Below are 19,498 nucleotides of genomic sequence, written 5' to 3'. Positions count from 1 at the left end.
ATCTGGCTGGTGGTGTGAGCAAGGTGCTCCCAGATCCCAGAATTCAAGAAAAAACCCTCATTTAAACCATCTTTGCACCAAAGTATTGCCCAGACACTTTGGGGAACCTTGCAGCTCTTCTGCTAACATTGCTTTTGCTCTTTGGGGAAATGTAGAGCTTCAGATGTTCTGTGCTATAAGTTGTGTGTCCATGGTTTCTCCATAAGTTACAATAAAGTCAGTGTACATATGCCCACACAGGCTGTACCCACTCAGACCAGCTGCTGCCTGAACCTACCTTCAGCCTGTGAGATTTCTGGAAATATCTCAACAGTGTGAGTTTGCATTAAGAAACACTGCATTGACAAAGAAGTCTTTTCTTTTTTTTTTTTAATTGCTTTTCACAGAGATTTTACTGCAAATATCTCATTTTGGTAAAAACGAGTCACCTCAAAATAAAAGTGTGGCTGGTTGCTATGGTACTCTTCAAGGTTGTGGAAAATATGGCAGTTTCAGCACAGGAAATGAGTTCATGTCTCCCTAGGCATCAAAAGCTTGGACTGGTCAGGTTTTATCCTAAGGTAGATGATTTTAATCCCCCATATTTTCTGAAATGACTTTCCTGTCCAGCTACTCCACTGATTGCAAATGTTTGTGTCAACTCAAAAAAACACCTAAAAAACTTTACTACTGAGCCCAGTCCCTCAAGAAAAAGATTGCATTTTTGTTTTGCAGAGAGAGATAACCTTTATCTTGCAGTTTTTTTAGAAAATAAAGCTTATGTGATTACTGCGCTTGTCCTCCGGGCCACCATAACTAATAAGTCCTGAGCCCATGAACAGACTTCAGCCCAGTTTGCTGGCCACTCTGTATTTTACACCAGCAATTGGTTCTGCAGGCACAAAGGCAGGACTAGTCACAACGTGTCTTGCCTGTCAATATTTCACGGGGAGGACTAGCTTAGGGACAAGTTATTGGGGACAAAGCCCACGAGTGGAAACCCGCCGGATGTTTGTCTTCATTACTCCTGCAGTTTGTGAGGCGGGAGGGGTAAGGTGGAATTGGGGAGAAGGGATTAAGTGTTTTATATTTGGAGAACCCCTCAGAAATGGCATGTGAAGCAAATCCTCCTCTCTGCAGAGTTTCCTGGGAAATGACTGTCCCGGTCTTTCATCGCGGCTTATCTCGCGCGCAGCGTCCCTTCGGTGCCGGCACACCGATGCCCAACCAGGGCTGCATTATCGCGGCCCTAAGCCCTCTCTCCTCCTCACTCCTCCAGAGCAGATAAATGGGAAGCAGGTGTGTGCTGTATCCGGCGAGTTAACTGAGCGAGTGCTCCCCAAATCTGCTTCTTCAGCTCTCCCTTTTTATCTCGTCTTTAACACCGAGCAGCCACCGCCGATAACAAGCAGATTAAAAACACTATCAGATTAACATTTTTATGTAATAAATGGTCAAGAACCTCACATTAAAAGAGTATCTTTCCTGGCATTAAGCATCCTTCACTCACCCAGGAAGCCTTTATCAGCTTGAACCTGCTCTGCTCGTTGCATAATAAATCTCCGAACCCTGATTTCATCGTAAGGAAATTCTTCATGAGGACAGCAGGGAGCTAAATGGATGACTGTGTTTGAAAGGAAAATCAAGCAAAAAGATTAAAGTGCTGGTCTTCTTTAGTTTAAAACTGACTCTCTGTGCTAAATCTTTTAGCTGGGGGAGTGCTTAGTTTGGATGTTCCGTAGTGTGACACAGTTTTTTGCTTTCTCCAGGGCAGCTCAAATTTAGCTCAGGTCAGATTTACTCCGGATAGACTATTTTTTAATGAAAAGTCTCTGTTGTTTTTCTTCAAAGCAAAGCTATGATCCACTTACTCTTTCCAAAATGCTAATATTACTATTAGCACTTTTGTTTTGTGTGCCCGTCTTACATTTTATCTTCGATAGTTTCTGGCATCTTTTGTTTAGTAACAAAGTACTTCTCAGGCCAAACACTGGACTCCTAAAAAAGTGGAAAATCGGAAAAAACTACTTTGATAAACATGGCTATGGTAAATGTTCCACAGAAAATCCTGTGGAAAATGAGCAAAGGTCATCCTGAACCCTGTCAAATGGAAACACACTTGCAATTTAACTTGGGCAGCAGTAGTCTTACAAGTAAAATGTACTAAGAACATTAATCCATTTTTTTTCCAGGTAAACCCTGAAAAACCGTCACGGCAGTTGCCACTAACTTGCATTATTCTGGTTGTAAGGGGTGCAAGAGTGGGGGAGAAAAGAAGCATAAGAAATAAGACTCCTTTTATCTATAAGCACAGCCCCAAAGAACGAGGGCAAGGAGTGATGTTCAAGGACTGACATTTGCACCACAACCTCTGCACTTCTTGTAGGCAAATAAAGCTTCTGAAGTTCTGGCATCTTTAAATGAACACTTAACAAAAAGTTAAAAAAAAAAATTAAAAAATGTTTCAGGTAAAACATCTTTCTGGTAGACTGAATACATGCAAAATTGTCTTGCATGGAAACACTGCTTTTTTGCATAGCACATTCATGTCAAAGTATGATGATTTTCATCATATATGAGGCTTTCAGCAACTGTCCCAGAAACAGTTTTCTATTCATTCAGTGCTCTCTTGCTCTTCAAGATCTTCCTTGAAGATAATCTTCAGTCTACTTTAGCTATACTTCAAAATAGGCTGGCTGGCACAGTCCCAAGTCGCTTGACTTGTGTTGCCTGATAGATTTGATTTTCAGTCCTGAGATTATTTTTTAAAAACATATAGTGCCTGAAGGAATCTGAATTGTGTTTTCTCTTCAGGATACTGGACAGTCTCTATCCTTTATTACCGAGCTGTACAGTCCTCAGACTCAATCATTAATAACTTTCCTATATAGTGTTCTTAAAACTATATGTAAACTCTAGTACACTGCCATTTAATAAAACCCTTTTTTCATACTGAGACGTTCACAGCCACCTTTGGGAGAAGAATAAATCTTCATCTGTGAAGATATCTCTTTTTCCATTCAGTTGAAAACCACTCCAGTAAGCCCTGGAGGAAGCACTTTTTTCAGTAGCATCCCAGATGTAATGTGGGCCAGTGCCCTAACTTTTACAGGAAATAATAATTAGAATTTTTTGTCATTGTTTTAAAGATGCCACCCTTCAGGTACATATACAAATTAGCAAATCGTCCAAATGCACATCAACATAAAATGTGTTGAGAACCAAACAAAAAGGCGTTTAGTGTTTTTAACAAAATACACAATGTTTTCAGATATTGACAAGTAAATCCTACGGCAATGTTCTTAGGGTTGGTTTTTGCAGCCCATATCCACACTGGCCAAAACGTGTCTGGAGTTAACATGCACATCCCTCATATCAATTGAAACGTTGCCCTTCAGTGGAAAAACATGATTTTGGGGAGCAAGAAATTATCAAGTAATAATTGATAACACTTGCCATAAGCTCATTTTTAGTGAAGCAATGACATCAGACCCACTTGACAGTATTTTAACCCCTAGCATTTCAGAATAAAATGGGAAGGAGCCAAGCTTTTGTTTGCAGAGCACCTTTCATCTAACCAAATCCTAAAGTATTGTGCAAATGTAACTGATTGCATGAACAATGCTGTGTTGAGAACCAAACAAAAAGGCGTTTAGTGTTTTTAACAAAATACACAATGTTTTCAGATATTGACAAGTAAATCCTACGGCAATGTTCTTAGGGTTGGTTTTTGCAGCCCATATCCACACTGGCCAAAACGTGTCTGGAGTTAACATGCGCATCCCTCATATCAATTGAAACGTTGCCCTTCAGTGGAAAAACATGATTTTGGGGAGCAAGAAATTATCAAGTAATAATTGATAACACTTGCCAGAAGCTCATTTTTAGTGAAGCAATGACATCAGACCCACTTGACAGCATTTTAACCCCTAACATTTCAGAATAAAATGGGAAGGATCCAAGCTTTTGTTTGCACAGCACCTTTCATCTAACCAGATCCTAAAGTATTGTGCAAATGTAACTGATTGCATGAACAATGCAATGATTCACTGCAGTCAACAGCAAAGTTCAGGAACAGCTGAGGCTGAACAAAGTGGCCGCATACAGAAAATCCAAACAAAAGAGCATGAGGCAATAATGATTCTACAGAGGAGGCTCTTTTATTTTTAGTGTGAAAGCATATTGGGGAAGGAATAGAAAGGTTAGGCGTGGAGATTCCAGCAAGTTAGAGTGTAAGGGGCTACATGACCAGGCAGAAAGCGATGATTGGGCAGGAAGACCAAACAATAGAAGTGCTCTCAGCACCAGATGCCAATTTCCAATAAATTCAAGCATCACATAGGGTTTTAGCCACATGACTCCTATTGACTTTAATAGGAGTCATGCAGCTAAAAAACCCTCATTGCTTGGAAAGTTGCTTATTAAAAAGTGAATACGAAAAATTAATTTGAGACAGACAGGCTATTCTGAAAGATCTGGCTTGGAAATGCTATAAATTATGCCAGCAGAGAATTTGGCCTGATAGTTGCAGTATTACCCCGGACATCTTTTTCCACTTGATATTGTACATGTGCCTTCTCCAGCATTAGTTACTGGATAAAGAGGAATGTGAGCTTAGTTGACACTTTGGTCGCCTGCCAAATAAAACTTAATAGAGTTAATAGACACTAATCCTGATTTAGAATTTTTCAGAGTTTGCTCCATAAATTACTGTGGCCACCGTATGTTTAAATACCGCTTTTAAAGAGGAAAAGTGTATATGGAAGTGTAGTGCAGACAGCTGAGTGCTCCCAGGCTTAGGTGTTCCCTGTGAATTGCATTTTTGAAATCTGTTTAAGACGTTGCTATGCAGAGATGTTCTGTATTTTTTGAGCTGTTGTAACAGCAGCTGTCATTGACCAACAAGTGTTGCCTAATAGAAAAGACACTCTGAAAACAAATTTGCAGATTTCTTTGGTATCCATTTGCACTCCCACCTTCCTTACCAAGCCAGAAAATAGGAAAATGGAGAGATTTGAGCACAAGATCAGTAAAATGTTTTCAACTGGGATGTTAGGTGACAAGAAGCATAAACAGGTAGAGGGACAGCAACTCTTTAAAGATGCAATAAAGAATATAGAGATTTCCATCAGGTCATCCTCAAAGTGCCTGGTTTGCAGGGTACTCATGAGGAAAATGAGGTAAGTTCATTCTTGAACGTGTGATTGTGATATGTAAAAACATCATTTCCAAAGTTTGTTGCTGACAAGCTGAGAAGAGGAAAATACCCAGACTTGGATATCTTTTATTTCACAGGCTGGACTCTCTTTTTGGAGGAAGAAAAATTCCCAAGTTCAGTGCATGAGCTGATTTTATGAGCAAGCAACTCTCCGCAGACACAATAGCTCAATGCAACCTCAGCTGTTTAACATGCAGGTCCCTTACCTAAACTACTGCCTAATCATTTTCTTGAGGAGGGCATTATATATCAGATGCAAAACTATGATTGCAAAAAGCAGCTGCAATACTGAGTATTCCCATATTAATATGCCCATGTCATGGCAGCCAGAGCATTTTTTTACAGCATGAACCTTCTGCAAAATCTTACCCTGTATAAGCACAAATCAGGCACCATATAGGAATACTGAATTATTCTAACATCTCTAGCTCAGCAGAGCTATCAAACTTGCAAGCATTCTGAAACAGGACAGATTTCTGTATTTAAACAAAAAGTTTTTAAGTTTTACTCTGCTTAAATGTATTGATCTACTTAACTTCCTTGGAAATAACAGGTAAAGGTCAAGGTAAATTTTGCACTTCAGAAGTTTCAGCTCATAAATCAACTTGCAGTTACAAGGGGTTAGGATAAGACCACAGTGTTTCAAGAAGGGGTAGCATTCCCCACGAAGTTTCAGTTTCTAGAATGATTTTATGAAGCTTCTAAGGACTATACTGGATAATGACACGGCTTGAGAGTGAGAACAGTAGGACAATTCCTATGATTCCTTTCCTTGGTCATACCATAACCCCAATTAAGTCAGAAAAGAGGCAAAAGAATGAAAGGACACATACATGTACAAGAGAGCATGTAATACAGTTCAGTAATTATAGATGAAGCTGATATTAAAAATCTGAGACAGGGAGCTTCAGAAGGAAACCATGTGAAGTACACAGAAATGAGGCTTGCTGATATTATCACATTCAAGAAATGAATGATGCATGCATCTACAAGGATGTACTGACATTTCCGCAAGCATAAACAGTATAGGATGAAGGAAGTCTGTGAGATAACAGTGAATCCTGAAAAAATGTCTTCACTCACCCATGGGACATCCATGTCTCTCTATTTCCATGGTCGTTTGGTTAACACGTTGACTTCTGTTAATGTTAAGCTGGAAAACTATCTTCCCGCCTCTCCCCAGGATTTTAGATGACTAACTTTCCCTGCTTTTCAACATGGAAATGCTAAGCATGACAACTACCTCCTTTCAAATCCCACCACAAGGCTTGCCAATGTGCAAACTGCCTCTCTCATGCAAATTTCTGGCCAGCTTGAGGAGAGAAATAACGACCTGTGGCAATTCTGTCCATGCATCAGCTAGTCTCACCACTCACTCTCATGAAATAAGAAACTGAAGACTACTACAGAAGAAGGTTTTAAGCTGGTTTGCTCTGGTTTCTAACCTTGCTAGTCAAGGCAGGGTCCCCATTGCATTGACATGGCTCATTCATTTGTAGTGACACAGCAGAGGTGATCAAGAGAGAGGAAGGAGGTAACAGAAGGCAGGAGGGAAGAGGGAGGAGCTGCGCTCAGAGGATTTTCTTAAACTTTGCCTTACTGGATTCTTTTGGGTTACAGTAGTTCAGTGCCATGCAATGCAACTTCTCAGTTACGGTACAAATACAACAACATGCTACGTTTTGTCATTAAATGCAGGATGAACAGAGTCCCTCAGTTAGGTGAGTCAATGTGGTGTGCAAGTGCTTATTTTCCAATTCGCAGTTGTGATGAGAAACCTGAAATGTTTTGATTCCTCATTTAAGATGGTCTTCCCAAGAGACTTCAAGGTCCTTGGCATAAAGATAACTGTGTGCTTAAAAAAAAAAAAAAAAAAAATAGGGAGAGAAGCAAATATCCTAATATGCCATCCCTTGGCAGCAGAATGCAGAATACTTTGCTGCCCTCAGATATCTATCTTTGTGTCAGTAAAAATTTAAAACCAAAAAAAAAAGGAAGAAAGAATGAAACCACATAAACGAAATGCTGATTCCCCAGGGACAGTAAATGAAATATGTCTGAAGTCCAGAAATATGTTAATTGCAAATCAAAGAAGAAAGCACAATCCAATGAAGCAGCGATCCTCTGCAGGTTTCAGCTGACACCTGCATTTAGCTTCCTTGTTTTTTTCCACCTTAATGAACATATGGAGACTGCTCTATAAAGGGAGCAACATGTCATACTCTCTGTAAGGAGTTTTGCACAGTTGCTGAAATGAAACAGAATAACTGGCTGTGTAAACACCTTTCATTAATCACCCAAATACTGCTATGACACTTAAGTTAGCAGTTTGATTATTAAAAGCCTATGTTCCTGGATTACATGTCCATGTAAACGTTATTCTATTCCAATAAAACATTAGGAAAATAGTGTGTCAAAAAAGAAATTAATCAGTCACCAGCGGCTGGCTTATTTTTCCATTTCCCTTTTTCTTTTTTTTTTGTTTTTTTTTTTTTTTTTTAAGGAGAAATATCTTTAAAAACTAAAGTCCTATACATATGTGCCTAAAATCAAACAATGGAACAGAAATAAGTGTGCCCTGGCCTCCTGAGCACAACGCTATGGAGAATCTGAGGGATTTTGTGAGACTGAGATGCCCCAGGGCTGTGGAGCTTGAAGCTCACCTTGGTATTTCCAGGACTCAAAAAAAGCTGAAAGCTACCCTTTGTTGTAGCAATAAATAAAAGACTGGGGAAACTTTAGGGCTTTCTAGCTCCAGATGTGACAAGGTTGTGAGGTCTGTCTTGTCCAGCTCAGACAAATTCTCTAAACCTCTTTCATTGTTGACTACCTTCTTTCTTCATATCCCCTGTCCCACTCAGTTCTTAGGCTGTTTGTCGGGGCATTTCTCAGTTGCCAGACTTCTGGCTTTTCCTGGGAAGTGCAGAACCTTTTAAAACCTTGAGCTGCTCTAGATTCCAGGTTCCTAAAGCAGCCCACGTGCCTGGACTGTGCTGAAGCTGAGGATACCAAAACATCTTTTCTTTGAAGGCAGTTGATGCACTGAGGTTTCTCAACGCCACAGAAGATCTGGGCTTCTATCAGATAATCTGGCAGGAGGCCAAGCTCATTTCTGACAGAAACCTGCATTAGTACAATTTCAAGGAAAAAAAAAAAAAAAAAGAAAAAAGAAAAAAGAAAAAGGAGATATTTTCTCAGAGCACCATATTTAAGAAGAATTGGCATTTTTCCACAGAACCCTGCTTTGCCAGAAAATTCACAGCTGCAACAAACTCTTTGAAAAAACAGATGAGACCAAAATGTCAGAACACAATTAACAGTCTAGCAGTCAAAAGAGAAATCTCCATCTAATGGTATAGCAAAAAAAAAGTAGCTATAGAAACTTGCAGATTCTTTATTTATATTAAAATATTAGTTTATGTTAAATTATCTCTATTAAAAATGAGAGATCTCATAAACAGATTACAGAGTATCTCTGAAAAAATGTCAAAATTTCTTGTTAGAGCTGTGTCTATTTGTGTTCCTCAGGAAAAGTCCAGATTGGAGAAGCTCAATGTACTTAATGTTACCGCAGTCACCTCTAAATTGTTGTCAGTTTTTCTGCACCTATGGCTTTTGCTCACTTTTCATATATTTAAAACAACAAAAATATCCCAGTCTGCTGTTAAGAGAGTTGATGGCAATAGTTCAAAACTAGATTACTGCCTCTAGAGGTTTCTCTAAAGAAAATAGTCTTCAGTGTGGCAATAATAAGAAAGCTGTGTAGTTAGCAAGAAATTGCACCTTTTCTTGCTGAACAAATGTCAAAAGGCAAAAAGCCTGTTCTAGATTAGCGCCTCGAAGCAGTTTTAATGTTCACGTCACTGTAACAGCTAATCATGTGCAGCAGTATGAGTAGTCTTAGAAGCCAAGGTGGCTTGTGCCCACGAGTCTGACTCGTGGTAGGTAAATCTGAACCTGCTGCTTGTGAACTGCCAGTGAATGTTCCCTGCAGCCTACTAGAAAAACTGACCATTTTACTGCACAGCAGGGATTATGCTTGGTTATGCTTGAACATGACCTCTGATATCATTTGTTTATGCAAAAGACTAGTGACACAGTGCTTTGCAGACAAGCTACGTGCTCTCCCTTGTTCCTTGAGATCAGGATTTGGGTTTGGTTTTTTAAAATATATATTTATTTGATATCATATCCAAATGAGCCCACCATTAGAGAATGCAGCTTCACAATCCTATGTAATCCTCTGGATTACTAGTTGCACTGGGGACTTCTTCACTTACTTACACAACACAGGGGCATGCCAGTCTTTCTGGGGTGTCCTGTAGATGACAAGCTGGCTAGCCTCATGAATGAGTTTTTCAGTATCATTGTTCCAATATACTGAGTCTAAGATACAGACTTTGAAGGCAAGGTGCAGCAAGTGTGTGTCACCGGTCTTCTTCTGTGTCAACATAATTCACAGAAGATAAAGAATTTGTCCTTGCCCCAAGTTATAGCTTTTGCTTTCCAGTTCAAGCTGTAATTCTATTTCTGTGTTTGGCTCTGTTGGTTTAAGCTTTTTTGGGCAGCAAAGTTAGCAAATATCAAGGCCTTTTTGTTACCTCTGGTTTGCGAACCCAACAGCAGTCAAGCAACTTTGACTTTCAGAAATGGTTTTCACTCTAACTCCAGGTCAAATAGTGTGTAGATCAAAGTCCTTAGCACATCAACCAATCAAATCTTAGGTGTTTCAATAAAGGACCTTGTGGACTTTTTTGAGCTGTTCACCTAAATGTGCATAAGATCACACACAGAATCTTTGGGAGAGCGAGGCACATCACATTCAAAACTAATACTGACAATACAATTCCTTACCTTAGGGACTGAAAGGTATTTTGACCATAGTCTATACAATTCAACCTGAAAGCTCAGTCTTCTAAGACAAGGTAAGTGATTTACTTTCCTGTGACTTCTACCAGTAGTCCATATTCCCATTAACATGGCTAGCACGTATACATTTGAGATAATATATGCCTAAACTCAGTGCTTTAAAGCACTGCCTCCTATTCATCTATATGATTTCTCTTTAATTCATAGGGAAAATATAAATACTATGAGACAGTTGCAAGTCATTTTGTAAATTCAAACAGAGGCAGTACTGATTTATGCCACCTAGACTGCTTGCAATAAAATAGGAAAAAATGGCTATGACATTCAGCAGACGTTGCTTGGCTCTCTATCTTTCCTTGTTAATACAATTAACTCCCACACAATCCCTGGTAACACTCCCATTAACCCTATCCAAACAAGAAGAATAATATAAGCTTATCCTGCCCATCCTCTGTCTCTAGCAAAACTCTGAGATATACTGGCACCCATTTAAAATCAACCCTAGAGCCATTCGTTCCTAATGATTCAAAACTGACAGATTTATTCATATACTTCACCATACACATTTAGCCCCGGAGGGCCTTGGAACATTTTCTTCCTAAATCCTCAGGGAATTTATGCAAATGCTTAAGTTCTCTACTTAAGAGAGTTTCAGGAGTGGAATAACAAGGATGGTGTAGCTCAGGACCGAGGAACCATCATGCAGGGAAAGATTGCATTACACCTGCCAATATTAAAACTGGATCTTGCCAGTATAATGAGCACCCAATTTTTTGACAGCAAATTTGCATTAGAAAGCTTTTGGGGTTAGGTTATGTCAGTCCTCTTCAGACTAGCTGCTGAAGACAGGAGAGCACAACCTCTTGTTGACACGAGAGCTGAGCACATCATACTCTGAAAAATAGTTTATTCACTACAGCATTTGTCCCTGACGTTCTTTTCTAAATGATTAAGTATTTCATGTTGATGTTTTGTGGGTGTTTTATTCCAACCTTGCCTGATTAAAATCAGAATTTTCCAAAGGATTAAAGGGAGCCAAGTTGCATCTATTGATGTGGGTAGTAAATTTGTACTCCAGTTCAGCGCAGAATTACCTTTTTCTTTTTTCTTCCTAAGAGCACCTTCTTTACTTGTGAATTGGATGTTCCTCTAAAGGCACCTTGAGAAGCTGTTCCCAAGAAAAGGCTTTGCTGGAAATTGTAACTTAAGAATTTGTAGGGCATGCAGAATGACGGAGAGCCCAGAAGAAGGATCAAAAACTTCTAATGCACTTGGTGATTTAATTTTGGAAAGAAGTTTTCTAAAATGTCCCCTGGATATCAAGCAAGACAGAATAAGGTCAACCAATTGGCAGTATAAGTTGTGATCTAGAGAAAAAATGTAAAGAATCTGGCAATTAGAAATAGATTTGCAAAATGCAATAGTCAGGAAGTAGTGAGGAAGAAAGGAGAGATTGTGCATAGCAAAATGAAGGGTGTAGTAGTCATAGCAGAGAAGATAACGTAGAAGACTTCTGAAGGACTTAGAGGAAGGTCTTGTGAAATATTTTAAGCCAACCCTCACGTTATTTTTACAGTTGGAACTAATACATGAGTTATCACAGATAAAGCAGAATCCTTGACAGCAAGAATGTTTTCTGATTTCAATCAAGGAAGACATTTCAAGACATACCACATGCAGCTTTAAAGAAAAGGCAAGAATTAAAACCTCTGCTAAGGCAGGGAATGTTAAAAACAGATGTGCTTTCCTTTTTACATTTATCTTTTAGATCATGAATGACAAAACATCATAAAACCAAACAAAGTTTGGATTTAAATCACCAGGTGTCTGAACTTACTAAGAAACACAAGCACCCCCAGTAAGGTTCATCTCATCCAAATTTCAATGTAGAGGTCTCCATTCCTGCTAGTCACAAGAGGGTCACCTCTATAGTCAACAGAGAAAATCAGGCATTTTTAGGGTATGGTCTATTTTAGGTATCTGCTGAAGGATGATATTAATTTTTTCTGTGAAACATCTCTTTCCTCCTTTGATAAACTGAGAGTCTAGACTCCTTGTTCATGTTAGATGCCTGTGTTATAGATATCTACAGTTGTTTGAATCAATGTCATGCAAGGGGCAGCATTTTACCCTGGAAAGCCACGCTGTTCAAGCCAAACAGAGGGTTTGCTTTTAAGGTTTTTGAGTCTACTGACTAGTGACCTCTCTTTACTGCTTCTTCATGTCTGTTTATGTAGGCCTAGTAGTTTCATTCCCTTTTCTGTCATAAGGAGGGAGAGAGAGTAATTGCTATAAAAATGTTGCTCTTTAAACTACTTCCATGAAGCTTTGCCAAAGAGCAATCCATTTGAATCCATTCGAGAGCTAGACTCAATTCCTACACTCTCAGGAAAGCCAAGGGCGTCCATTCGAGAGCTAGACTCAATTCCTACACCCTCAGGAAAGCCAAGGGAGTGCAACACTAAAAGCTGCTCAAGGATTCATGGAAATAGAGCTTCTTCAGATGGATTATGCTGAGCACAGCAAGGTCTGACCACAGCAGCAGGGACAGTGCTCTGGGTATACATAATGTCACCTGACTGTGCATCCCTGGGTCACCACACATCAGCAGAGTACCCTGACTTAAAGGAATAAAAGGTGAACAAGGGGGAAGAGGTGATGCTGTTCTTCACACAGATGATGTGTAGCTTTTTGGAAAAGACCCGCTTTACTCCTTGGATAGAAGTAGCATGGAAAAGGTAGTTTGGGTTTAATTGACAGATAAAAAATTACCTATGGTAAACCAGAGGTTGTTGGGCATCTGCTTTCCCAAGACAGTAAAATTCTTCCTAAATGTAACTGATTTACACATATTTATATTAGTCTTGCAGAAAACCAAGACAAACTTTTAAAAGTTAATTGATATCACTCTGGACTAAAATAACATAAGTCTTTTAGAATAAGAAGAAATGGGTATCTCTTAGAAAAGCAGAATAGTTATCACTAAAATGAATCAATCCCTAATATATACCATCTACATATATGTGAGAGACAGTATATTATGGATTTGGCGAATTGTTTTAATGAACATAAATGCTATATGATTTTTCTAAAAGAAGATGTCTCACAGCTACCAACATATTGATAAGCTGTCAGCTCATTGTAGTGTGTTATTAACTGGCAAGGATGAAGCCTTATTCAACAGTATTGGTTCACGTAGAAGCAGAATGGTGGAAGAACTGTATTTCTCAGGTGGTACCTTGTAAGGTACCTTGAAACCCTCAGCTGAATATGAAAAGATTTATCCTCTTGCCTCTCCCGTCAACTAACTTTGACAAATAAGAAATCTGTGACTTCTGCCTATGAATCATGTAGCTCTGTTTCTGTTGCTATAGGTACAAGTTTCCAATTAACATAGCTCTTTTCAGAGGAGGATCTGAAAACTTTTATGATAAATATTAATCAGAAAATTTCTCACTGGTCTTTTTATCCCTTCTAAGTAATTGACACACAGAACTCAAGAGAAGATGGTGAATTTCTAAAATACATACAATATAAAAGAAAAAGGAGATATACAAGTAAGCAGATGAAGATTTGAGAAAGGCTGAAGAAAAGAACATGATCCAGAGGATATATTTTATATGGATTTTTTTAATAAAATGCTCCACAAATGGCTGCTGACTTCAGCTGACATCCGTTGCTGTCTTAGTAAGGATGCGTTATTCTATAGAGGTCAAAAAAATTCACGATCCAATAACCTTTTAGATTCATCTAATCTTTGAATAGTTTGCTCATTAAACAGCCTTTATAGGGTGGTTCACTTTGTGCAGACTCAGTGAGGTTTGTTTTTATTGTTCTAAATCAAAATTCGATCAAATATACCACGAGGGGAGATCAAAGGTAGTGGGTTAAAGTGGCCCATCCTCAAATCCCTTCTGCAGTGGGGGCTCAATTTATCACTTCCATGAAAGTATCACATCTCTGGCATATGAGAAAGTGAGTACTACCATAGCAAGTCACCTAATCACACTTGTGTGCTTGAATATCTTTATGCCCCTGAATTTATTTACCCATCCTTCCCTCAGGTTGGCTAGAAGGCTAAGATAACAAGTAAAAATCAGGTCCCAACTCCAAAATGAAATTTGACACCCTTGTTTCTCAGTTCCAGTTCCCCTGGAAACAAAAATATATGAAAAAATTCAAAATACGCAAAACATTTTTATTAAATGGGCCCATTAGACAGGTTCACTTGTTTGATTTTGTTCCCAGTCTCCTCTAATTGAATAGAAAAGTTTGAAATTAAAAAGAAAAATCGAAATAAAAAGCAGGGACTTGGCCTCAGACACTTTCTTGTTTGTCCAAAATCTCACTCCAAATCTGCCTCTATTCAAAACAAACACACACCTTCCACCTTCCCTTGAAGCATAAAAAGCATGTTTTATTAAATAGAAAGTATCTGTTATTTTAAGGTCTAATTCTTGTTAAAATTGGAGTTAATATTTAACTTGGAGTTCAACAAGTCTTATTGCATGGAAGCTAATCACATGCAAAATGTTATTCTTCACCATCACCCTGATTCTACAAAGATTCACATTTGTGCTTTACTTTAACCACATTAATTATCATACTGAATCAATTAAGTTGGTCTTGTGCTTAATTTTACGTGAATATATGTGAAGTTTGTGTCTTAAAGAAAAAGAAGGATGACAGCAATAGTACCAGGTTTTTATTACCACATCTTTATGACAAGGTGCTGAAATGGAGATAAAATTTTTGTAGCTTTTTTTTTTTTTTAAGTGCTGTTGTATTTTTCTTTAATAGTTCTTGTCCTTAGAACTTACTCATTTTTTTTCCTGTTACACTCACTCAGGGCAGCTATCATATCATAGCCAGGAAAGATAATTGAATGAAGAATTGATTTTTATTGCCTGTAATAAAAAGCAGTTCTTATTACTTTTACAAATTACTCATAATTACAATTGTCTAGAGAATGCCTTATCACCCTGAGTGGAGCTGAAATAAGCTGGATGCACAATAGTACTTCTATGTCTGTGATTTAAAACTTGTGTTCTCATTAATGGCAATGTAAATTAGCACTATGGCAAATTTGGTTTGTATCATTTTACTGGACAGATTCTAATACTGCTGGGGAAGAATCTTAAACAGACACGCAATTTATTTCTGAGTGGCATCATTCCGGCTGGAGCATGTGCACTGAGTCTGAGAGGTATCTTTAATTATTAAGGAAGTAGAGTTGTGCAAGTTACACTTCATGAAACATTTTGATGATATCTTTTAAAGTCCAAGTGCTGGAAACTCTGGAGTGTTATAAGAAGGTATCAGATTTGTTACATTGCCGACATGCAAAGCTAGTTCCAGCATTAAAATTGGTCTTATTAGGTCCAGCAGACATATATTGAATGGCCTTTCCTAAAGTCTTGTCTTTAAATTTCACAGAAAAGCAGCAGTAAGTTTGCACCTGCCACATCTGAATTCTTTTTTCTTGTTTATCATGCAGTAAGGCTAATAGAGAATATATCTGGGGGTTTTCGGCCTTTTTTTTTTTTTTTGAAGTAAAACAGGTAACTCTGGGTCACTTTCATATACTTGATCTGTTACAAGAGAAGAAAAAGCCAGAATTAATCACATCCTCACTCTCCTCCTTAAAGAAACCTGAATTGTTAAAAATCCCCTGAGCACTCAGTCTTCATTAACTTCTATGGCAGAGTTTTGTGCCTTGTTTAAATGTGTCATTCTGATAAATTAAGGTATCACTTGATCATAAATAAAGTATCTTTCAAGAAGAATGAGAACCAGTTGTTGGGATGAGATGATATTTCTTCTGTTATGACCTGTTGTATGGCTGAGAAATATCTGGCCTCTCCTTGTTAAATAGTGTAAGCATAAATGAGGGTTAATTTTCTGAGAAGTGTTTCATAGCTAAATTAGATTTTCTAATTTTGTTCATGTTATACTTTATATTTTATGTGTATTAACTCACTCATTTAAAACTTACTACCTTTAAGGCAAATATTTATGTTAGACAGTACTGTGCAAAGTAGGATTCATGATTATTTTTTACCAGCCAACAAGTCCTATTAATTCACTAAAACCTGCCTAAGGATATAATCAGCAATTTAAAGAGCAGTTCATACATTAAGCTTGCATACCAGACACCTAGACATATCCTAACCACGCTGCGCAACGCAAACAGGCAGTTTATGTAGGCATGTGCTGGGCTTCTGCAGTTATTCAATACTACAATTAAATTATCAACTTTTTATTAATGTATGTGGTATTTCTAATGCTCTTTGTCTCAGGCATTCTAATGAATAAAAACCTTTCATTTCCTGTGTTTGCCAGTGAAAGCCCCAGTTTAAAGCATTAAAAATATTTAAAAAAAACAACCCAACCCTTCCTAAGGCTTCTCACAGGATATCCTACTTGAAATTTCAGTGAAGAAATGCATACTTAGACCTACTTAACAAAATCTTGAAATGTCACTGTATACTCAACAGGAGCATTTTTGGCTGCTTATACTAAAGGAAACAAAACAAAATATAACCTTGGAGACGAGAGCTCTTTGAGTCCACTTAGTCCTGGGAATCTTTGAAGACAGAATCTGCTCCCTTGCTGGATTCAGTTATGTCCGTGTTGTGGACTCGGCAGCTTCTTCTAAGGTTTTCTATGGCAGCCTTCTGCTCTGCATCCCTGACGAATGGAACCAACAGAGGAGACAACCCTTTCTTGTTCCCCGTGGACACATGCTCTCAAGTAACATAGATCACATCTATGCCATCATACACATTTAGGTTTAAATCTGCACTACAGTCCAGACTGCCCAGTTTCTTGCTTTCCAGCTTGAGCCCACAGTGGGTTATGTAGGAAATTGGGAAGAAAAGTTCTTCATGGTGGGATCATTATGCTCAAGTTCTGCCTCTACATGTCCCATAGATGTAACAGCATTGTCATGAATTCTCTTGCCCTGTCAGTCCCCTCATCCCAAGAAATATCAAGTTTTATCAGGCTTCTACAAAGGAACCGTAATTATGAAGGAACCCTTCACCCACTGTTATTGCTACATCAACTCATGGGGAAGGACCGACGCTGGCCCTTAGATGGAACCATGGTGTAGGTTTCTGTCAAAGACCTATGGAAAAACTCTCTGAAAAATGAAACACTACTGTGGGAAGCCAGGCTGAGAAGCTTGTGTCAGTTGAGCAGTGCTCGGTTGAGAAAACAAAAGGTAAAAAAAGATATTCCCTCAGAAGAAGGACTGAGCCAATTAGGGCTGTGAGATGCACTTTTCCTTTTTAAGATGATCTTTACAAGATACATGGATGGTAGCTCAAGTGTTCACAGACTGTTGTCAGCAGCACAGAGCTGAGTGTCCAACAGAAGTCCTAGGGCCACCTTGGCAAGGGGTCCTCGCCACAACTCAGGCTCAGACCACTTTCAAACTCAGACCTGGTGGCATCGTCCAAGAAATGATCTTCCCAGATCTCTCCAGGCACAGCCCCTTCCACAGCCCAAGAGCTGGCCGCTGGTGAGTACATTTATGGTGGAGGGGACATGGAGAGGGGGCATGTGAGCGGGGGGCACATGGATCCTGCCAAGGGACCAGATGATGTATGTGGCACTCTAGGCATGACAGCTGCAACAACAACAACATGTCAGCATTTTGTCTTGAAACTTCCCACCATGACTTCAGGAACTGATACCCTCCCCAACTTGCTCTGAACCTCTAGCTGCATATAAAGAGAAACTCCCTTTAATCAGACAGCATAGACACGTAAACACAGCCAGAAGGAAATTCTCAAAGCAAGCAGTTTTGTCATGATCAAAAATGTTATTGCTGCTTCAGTGTTTGCACATGGAAACACTGGTCTGGTCATCTCTCACCTGACCAGATGACCCCAGCCTGGAGTGTCCTCCTGTCTCTCCCTCTCCCAACACCAAACATATGTCTGAGCTGGGCCACCCAGTTCTGCCCTCCAGAGATCCGAAAAGATGGAAACCTAGGTTCCAAAAGACCATGAGGTCAATTAGCTGCAGAATCAGATCATGGGCCACCCAGTTCTGCCCTCCAGAGATCCTAAAAGACGGAAACCTAGGCTCCAAAAGACCATGAGGTCAATTAGCTGTAGAATCAGATCGTTATTCAGTGACATATAGCAGCAGCACCTCTTTCTCACCCCATTTTCTCACCCTTCTGTCTGGACTCCACTCATGTACCTCACCCAGCCCACCGAATTCCATCTTCTGCTGACATTCCCAAGCCTTATAGAGAATGAGGTCTAGTAGGAGCTCATCCCATTTCACTCCACCATTCTTTGCTCCATCCCCAAGAGCATAACCTGTAGATTATAAAAATGTAAAAGGCTTTTGTCTATTTCTACAAGACTCTCTTTACTTGTAGTTTTCTGATGATTTGTTCTTTGTATGATCTCCAAGGTAACACAATCAGGTTTGGGCTCCAGATGCAAAGTTACAAAATTTGACCTCTGGGTAGAGGTCTCGGTAGTACATGCCTGGATATTTATGTGGTTTATTATCTTCTGTCTTCCTGATCATGCAAAGAAATAACATAGTTGGGTTTTTTTCTCTTTTTCTCACAGACATATATAAAGGAGAGACATTGATCCAGGATGCTTTCACTATGCAATTTCGAAACTAATTCTACCTGTTGAACTGCACCAAGAGCAGATGATATGACAGAAACTGCAAGACAACTAGAGGACTGAGTTTGGGTCCAGAAGGACTGTGAGGACTGACATAAAGTCAGCTGAGAACAAGATGGGATGTACCAGAAACTCTTGGCCTATGAACATGGGACAAAAAAAAGAGCCAGAAAAGCAACTCTTAAGGGATGTCTCGTTTTAAGTGCTGGACAGTGCCAGAGCTGCTACCAGCACCTGGTGGGGTAAGGGACAAAGCCCCATGACCCAGAAGAAATTTTGTCCACTGAAACTTTTTTCAATATTTCAGGCTACACCTTCAATGACTAGAAAAGCTGGGATAGTCTGGTTCCTCTTTCACTTACCATGATGGGTAGGGACCACATGTACCATCTCTGAAATAGACCATGTGACTGCTGTTATTATTCCCTCAGTGATGTAATACCTCTGCAAGCATAATCAACCCTTGTTCTTAATGTTCTCTTATTAGTCCAATTGACTAACACTTACTGTTTATGAAAAAATAAATGTGTTTCAGCTGTTGGATTTGTCTGCAGTGTCTTAACTCTCCTTTTCTGGGTCCTACTGAATTTTCCTATTGGACCTCCTTGCTAACTAAGAAACAGATTAGAAACAGCCTTACTTCAGTGAACAAGAGGAATTACAGTTGTTAACAATCTATTCAAGACATATACATATATATCTTTAAGTATTATTACTTCTTATGTGATGTGTGTTTTCTATTTGTATATTTTGATCAATCACTGTAAATCAC

General features: G+C 39.0%; 1 long non-coding RNA gene across 1 annotated transcript in view; it reads left to right on the top strand.

The window, feature by feature from the left end:
* The window catches only part of LOC106892126, a 38,354-nt gene extending 19,087 nt beyond the window's left edge, over nucleotides 1-19,267 (top strand). Inside the window, exon 2 of the long non-coding RNA XR_001412820.1 lies at nucleotides 18,664-19,267. This is a non-coding gene — a long non-coding RNA (uncharacterized LOC106892126). The remainder of the gene's footprint in view (nucleotides 1-18,663) is intronic.
* Nucleotides 19,268-19,498: the final 231 nt, after the last annotated feature.

This window comes from Calidris pugnax, unplaced genomic scaffold (genome assembly GCF_001431845.1).
Source record: "Calidris pugnax isolate Ruff unplaced genomic scaffold, ASM143184v1 scaffold125, whole genome shotgun sequence".
Classification (NCBI taxonomy): Eukaryota; Metazoa; Chordata; class Aves; order Charadriiformes; family Scolopacidae; genus Calidris; species Calidris pugnax.
Note: the sequence above shows the minus strand (reverse complement) of the source record. Positions and strands in the feature narration are given on the sequence as shown.